The following is a 13,773-nucleotide window of genomic DNA, read 5'->3' on the forward strand; positions in this document are numbered from 1 at the left end:
AGTGTGCTGCATGCAAGGCAGGATATTAACCTCTATGCTATGGGTTTGCCTCTGAATCAGGTATTCATTCATTTCATTCATTCATTCATTCATTCATTCATTCATTCATTCATTCATTCATTCATTTTCTCTCTGTCTCTCTGTCTCTCTATCTCTCACACACAAATAGTTAAAATAAATTTATTGTTAAAACAAAAAGAAACAGTGAAACATTTGATTTCACAGTCTTGACATTTGATGAGAAAATGAGAAATAACATTGTATTCCACTGAGTTAGCATTCAGGTAGGAATGTCCAAAGTGCCTCACATAGGATTACGAATGCATTAAATTAGGCAGTTCAGAAATCTAATGGAACAGCCTTTGTGATCAAAGTACTTCCTTAAGGCCATGCCACTAGTCATGTTGCAGTTTAAACTGAGTATTAAGGCTTAGTATTACACTCGTTTGCTTAAGGCATTTTGATGGATTCAAATTAAAGTCAACTGTCAAGGGTAGTACTCATGCCATATGCTAAAAACATCACAACAAATTTGCTGACCATATTAAGGAGGAAAAAAAGTCACATATGGGAATAATAATTTCCCTTTGAAAATCACATAGCAACGTTAATATAAAGCCATCCTGCTCTATTAATAATGCACCCATTTTGTAAAAAGACACCATTAATTTGGGGAAAGGGCCAAAGGAATTACAATAGAACATTTTAGAAATATGAAATGTTGAAATATGCCTATTGACAAATTCTTCCCCCTTTTTGAAAACTTATACCAGATTTTAGCTCTGAGTGAAATTGCTCTGAGGTACCAAAAATGTAGGACAGTTAAAGTATGGCATCACCTATCAAGCCAAGTTCACGGAAGCATTGAGTGCATGATTAACTGTTGATTTTTTTCTCAGCAGAAATTCATTATCTTCTTGTTTTCATAATTATTGTTGCTATGAACATAATTATAATCAGCTGGACTAGAGTAGGCAATGTGCAACCTTTTAGTACTGCATTTAAGAAGTTACTTCCTTTTTTTTAACGCACAAAATAACAGAGATTTTTCAGATTTTTAGCCACATTTTTTTTAAAGAAACCCATAAAGTGGCCAATGCATTTACCACATGGTTGAGCTCTATGAAAAAAGTTTGCTTCAGCACTTCCCTGACTTACCATTTGAGGAAGGATGGAGTCTACAAAACCCTATGAGTCCAGCAATGTTAGTCTGTGGCAGATGACAGTTCATTGCCTGTTTGCACCAAACACTTGTGTTGTACTGTAAAGAGTTCACTTTTACCCATACTTTTGAGTTCAGAAGATCCTTCCCTTAGTTTAGTGTTGCTTCTAATGCTATTGAAAAACAAGCATGACTGTTTGAAAGGCTACTTTGCCCATTATGAAACTGATCAAATCTTCAGAATATAAATTTTTTGTTATAGGTTTGGTCTGAGGAATAAATCTATTTATAAAGCCCTACAGGGCATAGGACCAGATTATCTCCAAGACTGCCTTCTGCCGCACGAATCCCAGCGACCGGTGAGGTCCCACAGAGTTGGTCTCCTTAGGGTCCCATTGACCAAACAATGTTGGCTGGCGGGACCTAAGGGAAGAGCCTTCTCTGTGGGGGCCCTGGCCCTCTGGAATCAGCTCCCCTCCAGAGATTCGTACTGCCCCTACCCTCCTTGCCTTCTGAAAAAGTTTAAAAACTCATCTTTGATGCCAGGCCTGGGGTTCCTTAGACCTTTTATTTATTTATTTGTTTGTTTTTTTGTTTGTTTATTTAAATTTGTATGCCGCCCCTCTCCATAGACTCGGGGTGGCTCACCGCAGTGATAGAAACAATGTACAATACAAATCTAATAATACGAAGTTAAAAACCCATAATTTAAAAAAACATGCACCTTCCCCCATGACTGATGAATGCTTAGTTTGACTGCTGAATGAATGCTATTGATAGTTTTTAATTAGAATTTTAATTGTTTTTAAGGTATAATTGGATTGTTATTATTGTTTTCTCTTTTCTGTACATGCTGTGAACTGCCCCGAGTCCTCGGAGAGGGGCGGCATATAAATCCAATAAAATAAAATAAATAAATAAATAAATTTTCTGTTTGCTCCAAAGTTATGGAAAGGCAATCACTTGATGGGAGTATTTGATGGGAGTATTCAAATTCCCATCTCTCCCTTCTTTAATAATAACTATTATTATTATTATTATTATTATTATTATTATTATTATTATTATTATTATTATTATTGTTGTTGTTGTTGTTGTTGTTGTTGTTGTTGTTATTTCACAATTCAAGTTTGGTTTTTATTTTTTTCCTGCTTTGTTTTCTAATGCCATCCCCCAAGTTAACTGCTCATTTGAGTAGAAAGATGGGCTTAAATTTTAGATTAAAAACTAACAAATCATAACACATCAACCTAATCATTGTGGCATGTAAACTGTGGTTGGTGGCTTTAATGTTATATACAAATCAGATCTATATCATTTGTTAAAAACATACTTATAAGAAACAATAGCTTGATGTTATGTGTTAACAACCATGTAATAAATGTTGCTCTGGTTGGTTTGATTTATGAAAGTAAACAGATTGCCTTATGCTTTGTTCTTTTTAAAAACTTGTTCTTTAAAACATCATTTAGCAAACATAAGTCTTCTTTCCTAGTTTTTCCTCTTGTGAGCAATGCCTGGTGTTTGTCAGAAATGTGGTCATGTTTGTATAAAATGCTAGTTTTGTACTGGGGTTCTCCCTTCTATGTAATCCTTAAAGGTTTCAGTTAGTACTTGCTTGGTTATATCTTTACTTTTGGCACAGTATCCCTTTCTGTGTTTTAGTTTCCCAGTACTTGAGATATTTTTTTACAAGGACAGAGATTAGGTAAGGTACAGAGGGACCTTGGTAGAAGAGTTTTCTTTTTTTTAAGTTGCTAATCTGAATTAGATTATTCAGGCCTGCAACTGTGTACTGATTTATCTGGGGCCAGTTTCTGTGAAATCCATAGACCTGAACTTCTAAGTACATTTAAATGGAACTGTGCTATTAATCTTCTTTTAGCCAATAATAATAGTCTGGGGAGCTGGGAGAATAAAAAAGAATGGCTCTTCACCAAGGTGCCAGCTTCTTTTAGAGCTGATAGGAAACTGCTTTTGAAGCCACAGTCACACATTGGATTAAGAATAAACATATTGGAATAATCCCCACTCTTCATCATCTCCCAGAAAAGATTAAAAAATATGAGAGTTTAATGTCACATAAGGTTATTGTTGTGATTCAGCCTGAGGCTGCTCAGGGACCAGCTGTGTCTTTGCTGGCTCCATGCCCGGAGGAGGAGGACAGCGAAGAGGAGGGGGCTGAACAGTCGGACGGGGGAGAGGAAAGTCAGGAATGGGATGAAGGAGAACAGCATGAGAGCCCCGGGGGGGGGGGGGGCTCTCCCCAGCCAGTAGCTTGGAGTCATTAGGTGATGACGCACAAGCCGTCATTGACATGCGACAGAGACGTTCAGATCAAAGAAAGGAGCAATTAAAGAAGTATTATCAGCACTGAATTAGGAACAGCTGGGCTTGGGTGTGGTCCTCCTTAGCAGGGTTTAAAAGGCAGGCAAGCCCTTGAAGCCATGTGGAGTGTTATCAATTGGAGTTACGGTGTCCTGCTTTGTTCTCGACATCTCTGTTCCTGGCTTGTGACCCAGCAATTTGGAAGACCCGTAGGAGGTGTAGGTCTGCTATCTACAGCCTCGTCTTGGCAGCAAGAATCCTGTATTGCTGCATGGACTTTTGCCTTCGTGGATATATCTGAAGATACAGCGTTTTTCTGTTTGTAAGGACATTTTCTGTTACCTGTGTTTTTCTTGAATTTTATAAAACTGCCTTTGCCTTTTACCGGTGTGTCTGGATTCTCTTTTTGGGTTGGTCTTGGCTTCTGGAGTGACCCAGACAGAACAGTTATGCTCAGAAATAGATTGGTATGTGTAACCATATCTAAGACATAAATTGTCTTTGTGATCATATTATCAGCATCTACGTCCTCTTCTCTGATGATGTAAAACTATTCAACACCACTGACAATACTGCTGCCCTACAATGTGTTCTGCCTGACTGGGCTCAGGTGATAATTAACGGTCCAGGAAAAAAGATCAAACACACACGTGCTTTGCTAATCAGCACTCTTGTATTAATCAAACAGAAAAGGTTAAAGAAAACTGTCCTTATTGTCAGGAGTAAAACACAGTTCGAGGCAAACAGTCAGCCAAATACAAAGTGCAGGAAAAAGCAAACAAAGACAAACTGCACGGAGCAGAAACTGTTCAGGAGTTCTCTGAATCTTTGAGGCACAAGAGCAACAGCTAGTCCCAGAGTTTTCAACTCCCACTTGCCTGAAAATGCTGGGTTGAAATCCAAAGGCACGGAGCAGAAGCTTCAAAGCAGGAACCACAAAGTCACACCAACCACACAGATAAACATCCACAGTTTGCCTCTGCCTCTGTTCTCTTTTATAACTGTAGCCCTCATTATGGGAACCACACCCAGCTCTCATTCTGGGGACCACACCCAGCCCTCATTATGAGGACACACCCAGCCACAGGTGCTACTATGATCACCGGTGATAGTCCCTTAATTGAGCCTTCCATTGCATGGCTCTCCGGCTATGCATGTCTATTAGCTGTTCAACACCTGAATCCAATGAGGAGAGGCTATCGGACGGGCTGTTTACTAAATCTCCTGGGCTGTTTGCCAGATCCTGTGGTCTGTCTACCAACTGTTCTGAACCATCTGCCTCATCCTCTGGGCTGTCTGCTACGTTTTCCTGGCTGTCAGACAGGCTTTCGCAATCACTTTGTGACACATCTTTCACATATGTGGGGGCAACAGCTGGCCCAGGCCCAAATACAACACAATGTAACCTTGTCTATGTGTCTGAAGCATTGACAATTGGCAACTCCAAATCTCAACCAACAAATGCTTTTTCTTACACACTGGCAACAAAAATCGGAACATCAAATACAAACTGGGCGAATATGACCTCATAAACATCCCTCATTCTGTCAAGGACCTAGGAGTACTCATCTCAAATGATCTAAGCCCCAGAGCTCAGTGTAACAGCAATTTTGCGAAGCTTGTTCTCCAGTAACATTGTACTGCAAACTAGAGGATATAAAACCTTTGCCAGACCAATTCTCTAATATAGCTTGTCTGCCTTGTATCCACACTCTATTTCAGACATTAATACAATTAAATGAGTCCAGAGGTATTTCACAAGAAGAGTACTCCACTCCTCTGCTCAAACAGAATACCTTATGCCACCAGGCTTAAAACCTAGAACTACGCCGCCTACAGTCTGACTAAGCATAGTACACAAAATTGTCTGTTACAATATCCTACCTGTCAATCACTTCTTTAGCTTCAACCTCAATAATACACGGGCAACCAATCAATACAAACTCAAGGTAAATGCTCCAAAGTCAATTGCAGAAAACACAACTTCATCAACAGAGTGGTCAATTCCTAGTATTCTCTACCTGACTCTGTTGTCCCATCCACAACATCCCATAGTTTCTCCCTTAAACTGTCTATCGTGGACCTCACCCCATTCCTAAGAGGTCCATAAAAGGAGGCATGCATAAGCGCACCATCGTGCCTACTGTGCCTGTCCTACTGTCTCCATTTACTTGTACTCATCCCTTGTTCATGTCCATGTTTTCACTTATACCTGTTATCTAGTACCTGTTTGACAAATTAAATTAAAAATTTAAAAGACCTCTACCTAGGAAAAGCCTTAAAAGGATCTGCTTCCATGGCATGGGTTGGTTTTATTTGCACCTCAGCCATTGTTCTAAGAACTTTAAGTTCTCCTTCAAGTGATTACAGCATTTTAGAGCAGTGGTGGTGCAGTATTTCTGCAATTCTTAAGCTAACCACGGACTAACTTTGTACACATGTTATCTTTAATGTATATTTGGTGGTTTTAGAAGTGAGATGTGTTTGCCTTATGAATTCATGCCTTCATTTCAATTTGACTTAATTAAGATCTTTCTTAAAAGATCTCTAAAAGCACACCTGAGAGCAAATTTCAGTATCAGAGTATATTTAGAAATAGAAAATAGAATTCTTTATTTGCCAAGTGTGATTACACACACGGTGCATAAACTTTCACTGTAATAAAAAATACATCCATCAAGAATTGTAAGATACATTTAATGACAGGATACTAAATAAATAATCAAAATCACACCAGGAAACTAAATAAAACAATATAAATCATAAAAATACAAGCAACAAAGTTATAGTCATAAGTAGAAGGAGATAGGTAACAGAAGGATGAGAAGAATAATGGTAATGCAGTCTTAGTAAATAGTTTGTTTTGTGGAATTAGCTGTTTAGCAGAGTGATGGCATGTGGGGAAAAAACTGTCCTTGAGCCTTGTTGTTCTCATGTGCAATGCTCTATAACATCATTTTGAGAGTGGACATTAAAATAATTTATGTCCACGATGTGAGGTGTGTTAAAACCTTAGCCTATTTTTGTTAAATAGATTTTTGTTAAATAGATTAGTTAAACAGGTTTGTTAAAAATTTGTTGGCACAAATAAACCCTACAAGGTTATGTTTTGAATCAGATATTTTTTTTCATATTTGAATTAACCAAGATAAGGAAAAGTCAATGGTTAATGCAGGAAACATATTTGACTGTTCCTCCTTTTTCTTTTAGAAGTATTTTATAATTAATTTCATACAGAGGCATAACATTATAATGGCATTGTATATAGCATTATTCATTTCCTCATTTGTTGTGCATGCTGTGCGCATAAAAGTAAACGAAAGCCATTCTGTATAGAAGAGGAAAATCCAAATTGGGTTACAAAATTGTCAAGCTGTGTCTAAACAGAACCATATTGTAGTACAGGAATGAGAAAGAAAACCAGAACATTGAACTAGAGTGGAATCTCTAGGGGATAACTGTGAAGTTTAAGGATACATAGAAAACAAAGCACACACATAGAAAAAACATCTCTAATTTAATTTTGTGTGTTTCTGAAAATGTTTAAGTTGGACAAAATATGTAGGAGGTAATTTAATAATTTACAGAAAGACCAGCAAGGGAAAATTCAGCATATTATATGCACATATTTTGAAGGCTGATCCGACATTTAGGTATAAGCCAAAATAAGGTATAATTTATACTTTTAAAAAAAACTGAATTAAAAAAACCAGAAGGACAGAGTTGGAAGGGGTCTTGGAGGTCTTCTAGTTTAGCCCCTGCACAGGCAGAAGACACTATATCAGTGATGCAAACCTTTTTTTCCTTGGGTGTCAAAAGAGTGTGTGCCCACATCCATAATTCAATGACTGAGGAGGACGAAAACAGCTCCCTCCATGCCATGGAGGCCCTCTGGAGGCCGGAAACAGCCTGTTTCCCAACTTTTGGTGGGCCCAGTAGGCTTTGTTTCACCTTCCCCAGGCTCCAAAGGCTTCCCTTCCTCATCCTCCTGGAGGCTCTCTGAAAGCCAAAAACACCCTCCTAAAGTCTCTGTGCAAGCCAAAAATGAGCTGGCCAGCACACACATCCACATTGGAGCAATGGCTCGTGTGCCAGCAGATATGGCTCTGTGTGCCACCTGTGACACCCATGCCATAGGTTCGCCATCATTGCACTATACCATTCTGGACAAATGGCTATAAATCTCTTCTTAACAACCTCCAGTGATGGAGTACCCATAACTTCTGAAGGCAATTGGCTCCAATGGCTAAATTTACTTAAACTTACAATATGAATATTTGTCAGTGTGCATGCATATGTGTTTGTATGTACATTTGAATATGTTTTTCTAGGAAGTACAACCACATCCAGGAAATCATGGCTTCCATTGTGTTTTCTTCAGCTGAGCTAAAATGTCTCAGAAAACATTTTTTTTCTGCCAGTATTCCTCTAAATCAGTGTTTCCCAACCTTGGCAACTTGAAGATATTTGGACTTCAACTCCCTGAATTCCCCAGCCAGCAGATGCTGGCTGGGGAATTCTGGGAATTGAAGTCCAGATATTTTCAAGTTGCCAAGGTTGGGAAACACTGCTCTAAATATTACTTTGCAGAATTCTCCCTAGATATTCTTCACTATCGCTTTGAGTGTAAGGTGATCTATGATCCCTTTTCCATCTGATAATGCCCCAGAGCAACATAATGTGAAACATGACAATTCAAACTGATGTCAGGCGCCAAAAACTAAAAAAAACCCAAACCCCCAACATGCTGAGATTTTCTTTGTTGTTCCTTACCTATAATCAGAATTCTTGTGAAACTTAAGTAGACTATTGGCACCATAAAATATATACCCTTGGAACTATTAGGGTGGCGATGTCTTCACCCTCTTTCTCTCACTCAAACTATCTAAACTGTTGTCGCTTACACCTCTGAAATGCATTTGCTACCTCCTGGGAATTCAGATAACATTCCATAATATCTATTAGAAGAATAGCTGCCACTGTCATTTTGAGCATCAAAGACTGGTGGAGAGAGAAAAATGAAAATAAAAAATAGAAAAAGAAAGAGGTTGCTATTGAATAAATCTAACTTCTCTGTTCATAAATAGATTACCCATTTCATTTGACTCTACGATTTTATTTTAGATGAATTTCTACATATCTTTCCTAGACCTAGAAATATTTTATTGGCCATGGTGTAAAGCACAGTCTCTACAAAGTTCTCCAAAGTTTTCAACTTGATACAGATAAGATTGTGTTTCAAAATAATTGGACTAACTTTTGACCACAGAATACTCAGCAACTCAGACAAATGTTAGCAGAGACAAGGAGCAGTTATTTTCAAAATATTTTTTCAGACACTTGTGTACCAGAATAAACTGCACCTTCATTTCGGTATGATTTTTAATTATTAAAACAATGTTTATATATTGAATTCTATGTTAAGTATTCTTTATGAATATTACACCATAGGAAAATTAGGAAAACATTGGAGATCAACATTTATAGTTTCAGATAGTGAGAATGACAATGCTTATCCTATTTTCAGACTATAACATACACTTTAGTTTGAAATATAGGGGGGAAATCTGCCTACCAGATATTCATCTGGCTGGCATCCTCAGTGTTGTGGTTAGCTCTGGCCCAGCTCCTGCCCCAAGGACTGTGGATGTGGGGGAGACATCCACATGCCACAGGCTTGTTTTGCTCCTGGTGGAATCTGCTGATGAAGGCTCCTCTGACCAAGAAGACATGAGTGACAGGGAGGAGGAGAGTGTGGCAGACAGCTCAGAAGGAGATCAATTATCTAGCTCCTCCTTGGATTCAGAACAAGATTTAATGATACAGCCACGCATGCGGAGAGCGATGCATAGGCAACAACAACTGAGAGATTATTATCAAAGAAAATGAGGCCACCTGTGGTTGGGTGGGGCTGTGGTAATTAGTGAGGCTGCTATAAATAGCAGCCTGTGGGTTTGGCCATTATCTGATCGTTGTGTTTCGTGCCTGCTTTACTGACTTTGACCTTTTGTGTGCTGATTCTTCCCCGCTTGGAAACTAAACCAGAGCAAAGTGTGTTTCACTTTGTGAAAGAAGAAGGACTGTGAATTGCCTCACAGCTGCAAGCTAAGTATCACAGAACTGATAAGGGACTTGTACAAATTACCAGTTTGTTTGGAGACCAGTGCTCTTTGCTACACCAAAAGAGAGCTTAGTTTAAGTGAATTTTCATTATAAAGAACATTGTTTTGAATTTTCAAACGTGTGTGTGTCTGAAATTTGTACCTGTGAATTTTTGGGAGGAGTACCAGAGAGCCCGACAGAACAATAAGATGCACCCAAAAGTTCAGCCTGTTTTAGGGAGGAAAACGGTGTTTCTTATATTCCATTCATTCATTCAATTTCTATAGCCACACAGAGACATTAAATGAGATAGATGGCTGTAGAAATGAATGAATGAATGAGATATAAATGTGATTATGTATATGTGTGCAGGTGGCATAGAATCCTGGACTTGCTTTTTCAGAAGCTCATTACTTTACTAAGCATTTTTGATAGAGTCTCAAAAGTCAAAGTAAGAAATTGCTTTATCATTCTCTATACCTGATTACCTGAAGCGACAAATGTTCATCTTTCATGTTTTCCTAGTGGTGTAGCATCCGTAAAGAATATCTAGCAATGAACTAAACATATAAATATGTACAGTTCAGAATACCATAAAGAAACTCCTAATACAAGGTTATGAAAAATTCAAATTCATATAATTTTTCTTTGAGCAGAACCTTGGTATCTAGATATTATGTAGTTCTAATTATCCTCTTTACTGTTATAGACGGGCTATGACAAAAAGCACTTGTACATAAGTACTTTTTATATCCCAAACTTTCTCTATGGTCTGTTCTATAAGATATCATATAAAACTATTAAACACCAGAAGTATTCATGGTTTCAGGGATTATATAAACATTTTTCCTCCATACTGAAAAGAGCTCTCAATTAAATCAATACTTCAGTTTTTAATCATGTTTATTTGTCTGCGGAGAATTTTTCCAATATTATTCTATAATCTCATTTAAAGGTGGGATCTGTACTGGAATGTTATTCTCCAACCATTTCCAAATCCCACCTCCTCATTTTATTGATCTGAATTAACTGGAACTTGAGTCAAACCACTCACAACTTGTTTTTTGTTATTTTGTGAGCCAAACCTGAACGATGAGGTTTGGCAGAACTAAAACTCAAACAGCTCCATTATCCATGCCTATTAAAATGATGTAACTAAGCCTCAAGTCTTTTATCTCAAACCTCCATCCACTACTGGACATTTGTGGTTGGAAACTGGAGGGAAATGGTTCTTGATAATGGATTTTTAAAATTACAACTTGATTCCTGTAGGAATCCAAACCAAAACTATGTTTTCTTTTGCCTCCACTAATTCATGGTGCTGGAAATTCAACAATCTTTGTAGATGGTATTCATGGTTACTTAGAAGTAAGACCATTCAGTTCAGGTGACTGTTACAGCCTAAGAACCCCAAATAGATTAGGAGTTCCTCTAATATTTAATTTCTCAAGATGAATTTACCAATGGCTAAAGATACAAAAAAATTGAGTTTATTAAGATGAGGAATTTTCTTTCCTATAAAACTCACATTCTAAGTAATTGTAAATATCTGAAATTTGTTAAACATGGAAAAATATTAATTTCTTTCATACTTACTTACCTGTTGTTCCTTTAAAAAATGTAGTATTTTTATTCCTTGAAGGTTTATTTTTTATGCTTTGTATTATATTCCAATATTCAAAGTTCAATTCCTGTTGTTTTGTGAAAATCAGAATAATCTTATCTCCAGCATTTTACAATACTAAAGCATGAACAATGCAATGCAACACCTTAATATGCAAATAGCTGCTGGGATAAGGGCTCTTTGCAACTGATACACCACTGCTACCATAAATCCTGGTTATCTTGATGTGAGCACAATGTGTGGTTGCTTTATGCATGATAGCCTCATGGAGCCATAACCATAGTTCTACCCAGTAATGGGCAGCCAAAAGTTTTACTGCCACACTGTGAGTGTGGCTTATTTTGTAGGTGTGGCTTGATGGTCATGTGACTGGATAGGAGTGGCTTGAATGATCATCATTGTTCAAGTGAACTGTTAAGTCCTCGACTTACAACCTCACAGTGTCACTCTCTGGGATGACAATTTGCTTTGCATTTCCCATGCTCTCCTTCCTGGGTCGCCCCTGCCTCAGGCTGGGTAGCTAGGCAAATGGGCGCCGATCAGCTGTTGAGAAAAGAGGGGGGGAGGAAATGGGCCCCCTGCAACTCTTGCCAATGCTGATCTCCCTGCCGCTTTCCGAGGAGGAGGAAGAGGATGGGAGTGGGGGATAGTCAGCTGGAGCTGGGTACACAGCTTCATTTCTGCCGGTGGAACTGCGTACCACCCCATCTTGCCTGCTGCCCACCCCTGGTTCTACCTCAAACCAATGAGAGCCTACAAAGACTGATGCATGAATAGGATTTCTGCTACTTTTCTATTATCTGTTCATCCTTGATTCTGGACAATCCAGTGGCACCTCAGGTATGAAAGACTTGGTAATTAATAAATTCACACTCTTTTTCTTTAAGAACTCAAAGTAGAAGGCTCTATTTTCTTTCACCTTCATAAGGACAGTTGTGTGTGAAACCTGGGTTGAAAAGACTGGCTCCATATCATCTTTAGGGTTTCATGGAAGCATGTATGCAGTGTAATTATTTCAATACAGTTCATTCAAATTTGTTCTTTATTAAGCACTCACTTTTGTTAGAATATTTCTAATATGTGAATTATTTTAGCTCACAATCTAAGACAATTAAGTCTACTAATTCTGCACCCAATTGAGAACTGGAAACAATTGATGGAATATTAAGTGCTGGACAGTGTAAGAGAATAGGACAAAAGAAATATGTCATGGGAATCGTTGTTTGTGCCAGCACATACATTACCAATTGTCATTAATTTCCAGACTTCAGAAATATTACATCTCTTATTGCTATGAAAAAAATGTAGTGTGCATCCATATGTGTTCTGTTTCCTTGCCTAGTCTAGAAGTCTCAGAGAACGGAACTGCAATCTGTGGTACTAGCAAATTTTTGACAAACATTTTTTTAAAATACAGTGGTACCTCGTCTTATGAACTTAATTGGTTCCAGGACGAGGTTTGTAAGATGAAAAGTTTGTAAGACGAAACAATGTTTCCCATAGGAATCAATGGAAAAGCAATTAATGCGTGCAAGCCCAAAACTCACCCCTTTTGCCAGCCGAAGTGCCTGTTTTGCGCTGAGGCTCCCCTCCATGGGAAATCCCACCTCCGGACTTCCATGTTTTTGTGATGTTGCAGGGGAATCCCAGCAGCGCAAAAACAGGTGCTTTGCTGGCAATGGAAGTCCGGAGGTGGGGTTTCACAGTGAGGGGAGCCTCTGCGAAATTGCAGCATCACAAAAACATGGAAGTCCTCGAAACCCCACCTCCAGACTTCCATGTTTTTGTGATCGCAAAAACATGGAAGTCTGCAGGTGGTGTTTCCCATGGAGGGGAGCCTCAGGGGAATCCCAGCAGTGCAAAAATGGGTGCTTCGATAGCCACAGAAGTCCAGAGATGGGGCATCTCAGTGGCAGCGGCTTCGGTTTGTAAGGTGAAAATAGTTTGGAAGAAGAGGCAAAAAAATCTTAGACCCCGGGTTTGTATCTCGAAAAGTTTGTATGACGAGGTGTTTGTAAGACGAGGTATCACTGTACGTCTTTTTTCTTAACCTTTATTATGACCGATATGTTACCATAGGTTTTTTGCAACTTTTGTAAGGGCAACACTACAATACTCATTGGAAAGAGAGAGATACATAACATTATGTCCCAATCTTTAATTCATTATATGAACCACAGCTTAACAGTATGAAAGCTTCATTAGTCTTAATATCAAATCATTTCACTTTTTAATTGAACCTTGAGATCCTCTTATGCTGAAAAAAATTATAAGGGAATTGCTGATAAATAGTTAGCAATGTGCATCAATTCAGGTCAATTCTATTACTGCCTAAACCATACAGTTGGATTGTGTTATGCCACTTATTTCTCAAATGCATTCCTTTTGAGAACAAATAGCTCTTTCTCTATTCCATAACTTGGAAGATCGAGTATCTTGTCTACAAAATGTTAGGGCGGAACCCGTTTGACTTTATTATTATTAGTATGTTCATAAATAAGTGGATTATCATCAAACACATGAATGGCTTTCTTAAGATATTTATTATAAGAGGCCA

The sequence above is a fragment of the Erythrolamprus reginae genome, chromosome 1, assembly GCF_031021105.1.
Source record: "Erythrolamprus reginae isolate rEryReg1 chromosome 1, rEryReg1.hap1, whole genome shotgun sequence".
NCBI lineage: Eukaryota > Metazoa > Chordata > Lepidosauria > Squamata > Dipsadidae > Erythrolamprus > Erythrolamprus reginae.